Source organism: Sphaeramia orbicularis, chromosome 21 (assembly GCF_902148855.1).
Source record: "Sphaeramia orbicularis chromosome 21, fSphaOr1.1, whole genome shotgun sequence".
Lineage (NCBI taxonomy): Eukaryota > Metazoa > Chordata > Actinopteri > Kurtiformes > Apogonidae > Sphaeramia > Sphaeramia orbicularis.
In genome coordinates this window covers 56677946-56687656 of record NC_043977.1, presented here as the reverse complement: position 1 = coordinate 56687656, position 9711 = coordinate 56677946, and positions in this window count along the sequence as shown.

The following is a 9711-nucleotide window of genomic DNA, read 5'->3' as shown; positions in this document are numbered from 1 at the left end:
TAATAAATGAGTGTTAAACAATAATAAATAAAATATAAAGAAAGAAGAAAAAACACAAAAATTAACCTCCACAATATCTGCATTTGAATAAATACCTAAAAATATCGATACAGTACTTTTTAATATTGATACAGTATTGTGAAATGAAATATCACGATATATTGCAGAAACAATATTTTCTAACACCCTTATTCAGTAGCAGTAGATGAGTTCCTTCAACCACTATGTTTCCATCCACACTCAGATGGGACTAGAACTCCACATTAGACATTTCTATTTTCTACATTCAGCCTTTTTGTAAATGACTGACTCATTGTTGACTCGGTGGTGCAGTGGATAGCACTGGTGCCTCACAGACAGAAGGTCCTGGGTTCAATTCCAACACCAGTCCATGGGGGTGGGACCATTCTGTGTGGAGTTTGCATGTTGTCTGTGTGGGTTCCCTCTGAGTACTTTAGCTCCTCCCACCATCCAAACACATGCACTGATAGGTTAATACAGGGCTGTCAAACTCATTTTCTTTTGGGGCCCACATTCAGCCCAATTTAATCTGCAGTGGGCCGGACCAGTACAATAATAGCATGATAAACAATAAGTAATGACAACTCCAAATTGTTTTAATGCAAAAAATAACATTCAGTTATGCCAATATTTACATTTAAAATCTATCTAAACAAAAAGGATGTGAATAACCTGAAAAAAACGGAATTTGTTAAGAAATATAAGTACAATTTTATCAATATTATGCCTCGACTTATCATTTATACATATGCATTATAGGTCAGATCTACAAAGGCACAAAACATTTAGTAACAAGCAGAATATTGTTAAAATTTCACTTAATTTTCTTCAGACATTTCAGGTTGTTCATATTTGTTCAAGTTATTCACATTTTAAAGGATAGTTTCTTCATGTAAACATTTTCATAATTTAATGTTTTTTGCAATAAATCAAAGAGAAAAAATTGGTGTCATTATTTATAGGTTATTATCATATTGTTTTTGAGCTTGATGCTTTAACTTGCACTTGGCAAATTCATCCTGTGGGTCAGACTGGACCCTTTGGCAGGCCGGTTTTGGCCCCCGGGCCGCATGTTTGACACCTGTGGGTTAATGGGTTAATCTAAATCACCCATAAGTGTGAATGTGACAGTGGTTGTTCATCTCTATGTTCAGTCCTGTGATGAACTGGAGAAATATCCAGGGTGAACCCCGCCTTTGCCTATAAGTACCTGGGTTAGGCTTCAAGTGACCGCCACCCCCCCACCCCCCCAGAAAATCAATGAATGAATCATTGGGTCCAGAAAACAGTGGTTTGGACTTATAGTGGAATATTACCGCCCAAATATGTGAAGGTGTCCGACGCAGAACACTAACCACAGCAGAGGAGATGAGGAGATAAGAATGAGGAGGAGCTGAGTGATGTCCTGATCAAAGACAGAGACAGTGAAGAGGATGACTCAGAGAAGAGACAACCACCGGACTGGACATGGACACCACACTGCTGATCATCTCGATGTGCTTCTGGATCCAAGGTATGAAGAAGGATGGACACACACAAAAGGATTCACCGCTGTCTGACAGCTTCATCTCCATATTCATAATTAAACATTAAAAAAATAAAGTTTATATATTAATAGAACTTACTTTTCTTTTTAATGCATTCAATAATTACCTATATATATAACATATTTTTAAAGTTGAAGATGAAAAAGAATATTTACAGCCATTTTAAAGACTTGGACTTTGACTTGGGACAAACCTATGTCGGCTGGAAAAAAACGAATTACATATTTTTTAAATGTGTCTCAATGTGCAAATGTGTCTCGTGCTGCTTTGGTATTTAGACTCCGTTTGTCAAAGTCAAAGCACAAACACAGTTCAGACAGATTTGGATCCAACCTGATCAGCCTCAGTTTCCTGTTTGGTTCCTAATGTGGACATGTTGGAGTTCTAATCCCAGTCTTGTCCTGTTTTCATGGCTGTCCTTTGTGTTTTTCCTGCAGGGCTCCTGTCTGAAAACAACAGCACTTCAACAGGTAAGAAATGCACAAAGGAGGGATGTGAACTGGGCTGAAGCTGAACATCCTGGTTCAGGTGGTTTTCATCTGAACAAACTGGAGCCAATGCAGAGGATTCAGGAAGGATGGGTTTACAGAAGCTCCACTGAGCACGCTCAGCTCCTGTTCCTGACATTTGGACAAGTGTGGCTTTAAAGATCCACAAGTGAAGGAAACACTGACAAACAGGAGCAGACTGAGCCATTCAATTCACTGACTGAATGAATGAGGGATGAACTGAGTCCGTTTGGACACAAAATCTGTCAGTGGGACTGAAAACACTGTTCACACATGGAAACCACATGTGCTCAAGAATCCAGTCCATGTGGTCCACATGGGCTGGTGTGGTTCTGGACTGGACTCTGACTGGTCTGTCTTATGTCTACAGGGTCTGTCCACTTCAGGTTGGTGGGAGGAGCCAGTCGTTGTCATGGTGACCTGGAGATGAAACGACAGGATGGAAACTGGAAACCAGTGGAAGGGTATGAGGGGTACAGGAAGTTAGGAAACAGAGTTTGTGCAGAACTGGACTGTGGATCTGCAGTTTCAGTGAGACACAGATTCAATGGTTCACATACAGATAGTTGGTTGATCATATCAGACTGTCATGAATCTGAACTGAGTGACTGTTTTAGATCTCATACACGTCTCTCTTCATCCCTGGAGCTGAGTTGTTCAGGTAAGAGCATTAACACTGAACCCTAACCCTTCCACTGTCACTGTGGGCTCCAGACTCTGTGGACTCTCAGATCCTGGTCGGTCCAAGACTTCAACTCACATTTAATGTGAACTCACACAAACTGATCAAGTCAATCGATCAATCAATAATATCCACATCCACAAACAAACAGCTGATTGAACATCATGTCACACAGAAGAAACAAACACAAACACATATGAATGTGAGTCCACTACAGTCCAGTAAAATCCACTATATAGTCCAACCCCCCAGACCCTGGTCTCCTCCAGTCCACTACAGTCCCTTAGAGTCCACTTCAGACTCTAGTCTTATTCCAGTCTTCTTCCATCTGTGTCCACAGACTCTGTCAGACTGGTCCATGGGTCCAGTGTGTGTTCAGGCAGACTGGAGGTCCGGTCTAACCAGTCCAGGTCCTGGTCCTCAGTGTGTGAAGGACACTTGGACCTTCATGCTGCCCAGGTGGTCTGTAGGGAGCTGGGCTGTGGGGCTCCTGGGCTCCTCCAGGGGGCGCTCTCTGGAGCAGCGGAGGCTCCTGTGGTGCAGACGTTCACCTGTGAAGGCCATGAGTCTGCTCTGCTGGACTGTGGAAGCTCAGGGTCACAGACCTGCTCATCTGGAACAGCTGTGGACCTTACCTGCACAGGTGGGCGGAGCTTTGACTGACACCAGCTGACATCAGTTCACTCACTTTGAGCTCATTTATCTGTCATTTGTATTTCATCAGATCCTCATGATGTCAGACTGGTGGGAGGAGCCAGTCGTTGTAACGGTGAAGTACAGATGAAATGTCATGGAGAATGGAGAGACATGAAATATGAATATGACCTCTGGACCCTGAAGGCAGCAGATGTCATATGTCGTCGACTGGACTGTGGATCTGCTGTTTCTGTGAGACCTGATCCATCTGATGCATCTGGTTCATCTGGTCCTAACTGGTCCATCAGCTCTGAATGTCTTCTCTCTACATCTGCACTGATGGACTGTGTGAAAACAGGTCCTTCTTACTCTGGCTCCGCCCTGTCCCTCACCTGTTCAGGTAAGTCTACTGATGATGGTCCTGATTCTGTCCCAGTTCTTCCATGAGTCCATTCAGGTGTGTTTTATCTGAGCTGGGTCAAACCAAACCCAGTCAGACCAGGTCCACACATTGGACAGTTGGACTGAACCATCAAACACATGCAGCTGAATTCAGTTCCAGTCCATGAACGTGGTCACATGACTCTGCTTTCCAACAGGCTGTTGAACAGCTCAGAAGGACTGAGTCCATTAGTCTGAACTGGACTTTGTGTTGGTCCATTTGCTCTTTTTCCAGCTCTATGTGGGTCTGCTGGACTCTGAAGACACCATGGAAACATCACTGACACTAAAGCATGTCCTTAAATGCAGATGTTTGACATGAGCCACATGTTTCCAGTGGTCTGAGATGAACCAGTGCACAGGTCACTGATCAAACCCACTGCATTATGGTGCATTCACTGACCACTGGGATTGTGTGTGTGCCTTTGAACAGACCCCACTCACACATATTGAATGTTCAGTCTGACTTCAGAATGACTGTGTGTCCACCAGTGCTGACGTTCAACTAACTCTAACCTGTGACTGAGGATCCACAGAGTGGACCTGAGGCCTGTTTGAGTCCAGTCTGAATGTAGACAGCGCCCTCTGTTGGAATCCAGGTCAACAACAGCACACACTCACTGTGTCCTTCAGTTCCACATTCAACACTAAAGGGCCTTTTATTGGTGTGTTCTGTGTTCTGCTGTTTTCTTTGAGGACGTTGTGTCTCTGCTTGAACTGGTCCATGAGTCCAGTTTAGTTCCTGTGTCACTAATGACTGACAGGAGGCTTTGACAGAGTCCACCCTCACACTGCCGTCTGTCCAGGGGCTTTTGTGTCTTTAAACATGTGTGTGTGTTGTTGTGGGTCCACAGACTCTGTCAGACTGGTCCATGGTTCCAGTCGGTGTTCAGGCAGACTGGAGGTCCGGTCCAACCAGTCCTGGTCCTCAGTGTGTGAAGAGGATTTGGACCTGAACGACGCCCAGGTGGTCTGTAGGGAGCTTGGCTGTGGGGCTCCTAGGCTCCTGCAGGGGGCGCTCTATGGAGAGGGGGAGGCTCCAGTCTGAACCAGTGAGCTCCAATGTGAAGGAAATGAGTCTGCTGTCCTGGACTGTAGAAGGTCCAGCTCAGCTGGGAAGACCTGCTCACCTGGAACAGTGGCTGGACTCACCTGTACAGGTACCAAGGGGGCGTGGCTTTCATATGACAGTGTGTTCCTTTGACTCATGTCTTTGTGTCTCTGCTCAGATCCAGGTGGGGTCAGGTTGGTGGGACAGCCGAGCCGCTGTGCTGGTACTGTGGAGATCCAACACCAGGGACACTGGAGACCAGTAGTAGACCACTATAAACGCTGGGACCTGAAGTCTGGATCTGCTGTGTGTCAACATGTGGACTGTGGATCAGCTGTTTCAGTCAACACAACAGATGATTCTACAGACAGAACTGTGTGGTTTTTCTCAGTTCCTTGTGTAAAGCTGACATCTGGACTGAGGGACTGTGTTGGACTAGATGATTCCTACAATGACTCATCTGCTGTGGACGTGGTGTGTTCAGGTACAAATGGACACAAACTGTGTCTGAACTGAATTCTCAGTGACCAGATGGTTCTGACTCTGACGTTTAAAGTTCCATCTAATGAATCTGTTCATTTCATCAGTTGATTATTTTGTCTCAGTTCATTGTTTTTTCTGTCAAATGTGTCAAATATTGACCTTTGACCTTTGGAACGTCCAGATCCCAAATGAACGTCTTCATTTGGACCAGATGAGGCTGAAAACACAAACAGATTTCCCATTAGTCTCATTTAGGACAAAAGGACCAAATGTTGACATGTGAGACTGTAAAACCACCACGTGTGTCCTTTTTTACCCATAATGCCTTTGAAGGTCAGCTGTGCTCTAAATGAGCCATTCCTCATGTTTTCATTGGTCAGTGTTCATCCCATCCCAAACTCCTGTGGATCAGATCCATCTGTGTCTCTGAGGAGGATGGATTCTCTGACTGCTTGTTTGTGCTCATGTGTGCTGCTTGGTCCAATCATGTCTCTGTGTGTGGACAGATCTGCTGCCTCAGCCCAACATCTCCCTGTCTGACGGGGTCTTTGAGGTCTACCAGCAGGGGTTCCGGGTGCTGGTGGGCTCCGACTTCACCGTCACGACTTCACAGTACCCAGGAGGCTCCTTCCGGCTGATCTCCGACACCAAGAAGCCGCTGAACCTCACCCTGCTGGCCGTCAATCACTCCGCCCACTTCCTGTTGTCTTCCATGGGCTACGCCCACCGAGGGAACTACACATGTGTTTATCACGTGGATGTTTATAACCGCAGCTTCTCGTCGTCTCAGAGCCCCGCCCTCTATCTCACTGTCGGAGGTAACGTCAGGACAATCGCACACAGAACACCCACAATGCATCAGTAACAGTCACATGACCATGTTCCACAATATTCCCAGTGAGCAGAGTGAACAGGTGTGAGCAGAACCACGATGGTAGAACTGAGATCAGGTAAAGCCGGTCCAGTTGAACCTGTCAGAGACTGGGCTGAACCAACAAACACTCCTTTAATCTGAGCTCAGTTCAAAGCACAGCTGAGTTTAAACCCAGGTTTAAAGCCAGTCCATCCAGTTGAATGTGAAGCCCAGTTAGTGTCCACAGTTCAAGGTGCATCTGTACGTGTGTGTGTGGTCCACATGTCCAAGGTCTAGAGGGGGTCCACTGGTATCAGTCAGTCTATGAGCTGCAGCAGATGGAGGTCTGGACCAACACAGTTGGACACATGCACTGGAGTCCAATCTGTCCAATAGGACCAGTCCACTTCAACAACATCAACCAACACTTTGAAGTCAACTTCAGCTCAGAACTCAACTCATGGAATCTACAAACCAGTCCCACTAAAACCTGTGGGTCTGAGTCTGAAGGTCCACAATGTCCACAGATTCAAGTCCAACCCAAACTGGTCTGTATCGGACCAGTTGGAGACACTGGTCCTGTTTTTTCCATCTGTCTGGTGTGTCCACAGAGACACATTCAGTCTGAAAAACACAAACGTCTGAACCAGGATTTTATTAGAACTAGTTCAGATCTGTCCAGTGGAGAATTACTGCACTGACCCATGGGTTTGAGCTGCAACAAGCAATTTAAGCCCAACTGAGGCAACCAGCAACTTCTACTGTCTTAAACAAGTGTGAGATAAAACATGTCCTGTGGTCGTGGAACAGATGGAACTGTTTCAGAGGTGTCTTCCTTTGGTCGGTTCCTTCACGAGCCAATCAACTGCCAGGATGAACAGAATTCTTGTGCTCCTCCTGTCTGTACGTGGACAGGTTGTGACAGTTGTCCTTTCTGTGCAGTTGGTTCCTGGTCCATGGCCTTCACAACGTTGACTAGTTTCTCTGGTATTCCGTAGTGTCTCCTGAGTTTCCAGAGTGTTGGAGCGGTTTGTGTCATCAAATGCTTTTTGACAGTGGTTGAAGTGGACTAATCCAGGCAGGTTCCACTCTACAGACTGTTCCACCATGATCCGCTGGGTGCTCTGGGATCAACACCTGACCTGTTCTGGTCAAATCCAGCCTGGTTGAACCCAGCTGGTCCTCTGCTGCTGGTTTGATCCTCTCTGATATAGTTCTAGTGAAAATCTGTCCAGGTGTGGACTAGAGTGTTCTGCCTCTGGAGTCGTTCCCTTTGCTCTGGTCTGCCTTCTTTGGGAACTTGTCCTTCCTTCCTTCCTTCCTTCCTTCCTTCCAACCCTTTGGTATTTCTTCATTGTCTTCAAACACATGTTCCATGGGTGTTGTTTTAACCCTTTCATGCACAGTGGTCACTACAGTGGACAGTTTTTCTACAGCTGGTCTCTTGTATATTCATGGATTTTGTTGGTTTAGATCCGTATCAGCCAACACAGTGGATGCTTAAATGCATCATCTCATACACTGCAATTATTGTTATGAGGTTTTGTTTTTTTTTAAACAAAAAGTTGTTTTTTTTGCATATTATCTCCATAAAGTGAGTAATAACCAATATTAGAGTATGTTAAAATGTGACAAAACATGAGATTAGCAGTATTTTAACTCATTCCCCGCCAGAGCATTTTCCAGTGAGCTGGTAGCCAGCACCAGCCGTTTTGGTCATTTTCACTAATCTTTGGAGGCTGACTGAAAATGTTGTGTTAGGAGTAAGTGAACACTGAATACATCAAAAGAAAGAACAGACCTTCAACTTTTAAATACAAAAATCAATTTTATTCTATCTTCATTCGTTCGTGAGATACAAACATTTGAATATTGGTCATTTTCAGGAAAAAACTGAATTTTGAGCAAAAAACTGAGAAAATTGCATTTTTTTCAAAGATATTGATTTTCAAGATAAAACTGATTTCCTATTTACATTTTTGACTCTTTCTTCTTTACAAACAGTAACACTGTATTCAAAATCACAAAATAAAATAATAATAACAACAATAATAGTCACAATCAGCTCTAAGATATCCCATCATTCCACAAAATGTTCGGGGAATCCACACCAAACTTTAGACCAAACATCTTCTAAAGCACCAGGTTCCTGATAAACTTTACACATTTACATACATCACCTATAAGTCTTCCACATATTAGTTTAGCTTTTTGATATAAACACTTCAATATTCCTCATTTTCAAGAAAAAAAAAGAAACAAATTCACTAAATAGTGTAGATTTCTGGCCTTTCCTTGGCTGCACCAGGTCCTCCTGTTGGACCAGCTGCTGTGTTTGATCTGTAAATAATTATATGGACATCTACTTATTTATCTATGTATGACTATATGTATTTATTTATTTCATACTAAAGCCAAATAAAACAGTGTCTTACCTGTGTCAGTGCTGACATTATGGAGCTGAACCACATCTATGTTGAATCTGTTCCATGTCCACAGTCTGAATCTGAACTCACTCTGTGCAACAGATGCAGACCAGCTGTCCTTTGTCTTCTCCTACATCTGCTTGTCTGTCTTCTCCTTGAATGTCCAGTATAAATGTCTCTTTTCTCTTCCTCCTGTCTGTCATTGTCTGTCCGTGCCCGCCCCCCCCCCCCTGCCCATCTCTGTGTCGGACCTGAGCCGATCTGTGTTTCCCGTGTCCGTCTCCCTCACCTTCAATTTCTCTGTTACTGTCTCTAAAAGGTTCCTCTGAAGGTTCTTCATATATTGAATTGTCAGACTCTGTCTCCATAATCATCTTTAAGGCTTTTGAAACTGAATGCAGTTCCTGCAGTCGGCATTTCCTCATTCAGAGTGACTGGCGCTGTATGCGTTGCCATGGGATACAGTGATTCCCATGCGAAAACGTTAAACCCGGTCCTTCATTTTTGTGGAAAAGCTGCTTAATTGTTTGTTTTTGGACTAAGGAAAGTAACTCACACGATTCGCAACAGCTTCAACTACAGTGTAACAGTGAAGACACGGATTGACGGAATATCTCGTCAATGGCGGGAAAAGAGTTAAAACATTTTTTTTCATAGTTTTCACACAATACATCAGTAAATACATGTTTCTTTGCTTCAATAATTAAACGCATGGTGTCCAGCTGAGTGGATATTTTTGGAATTCCATGAAAATCGGTTCATAAAAAATTCAGTTGCAGTGTTTTTTTTAATCATGCCTTAGGACGAATAATAACACAAAACAATTCTTCATTTACACATGAAAGGGTTAAAGGTTGTTTCTCTTGTGTTTCAGACTTGGTGACAAATCTGATCATCAGGGTGGTGGTCCTGGTCTCGGCTCTGCTCATATTTGATCTTTGCCTCTTCTTCTTCTATAAGGTACGTTCACATCTGTCCTCAGTGGATCCATTGGACTTCAGACTGAGTCACACACAGGAGTCTGAACTGGACATGTGTGCCGCCATGTTTTTTCCAGGTCTC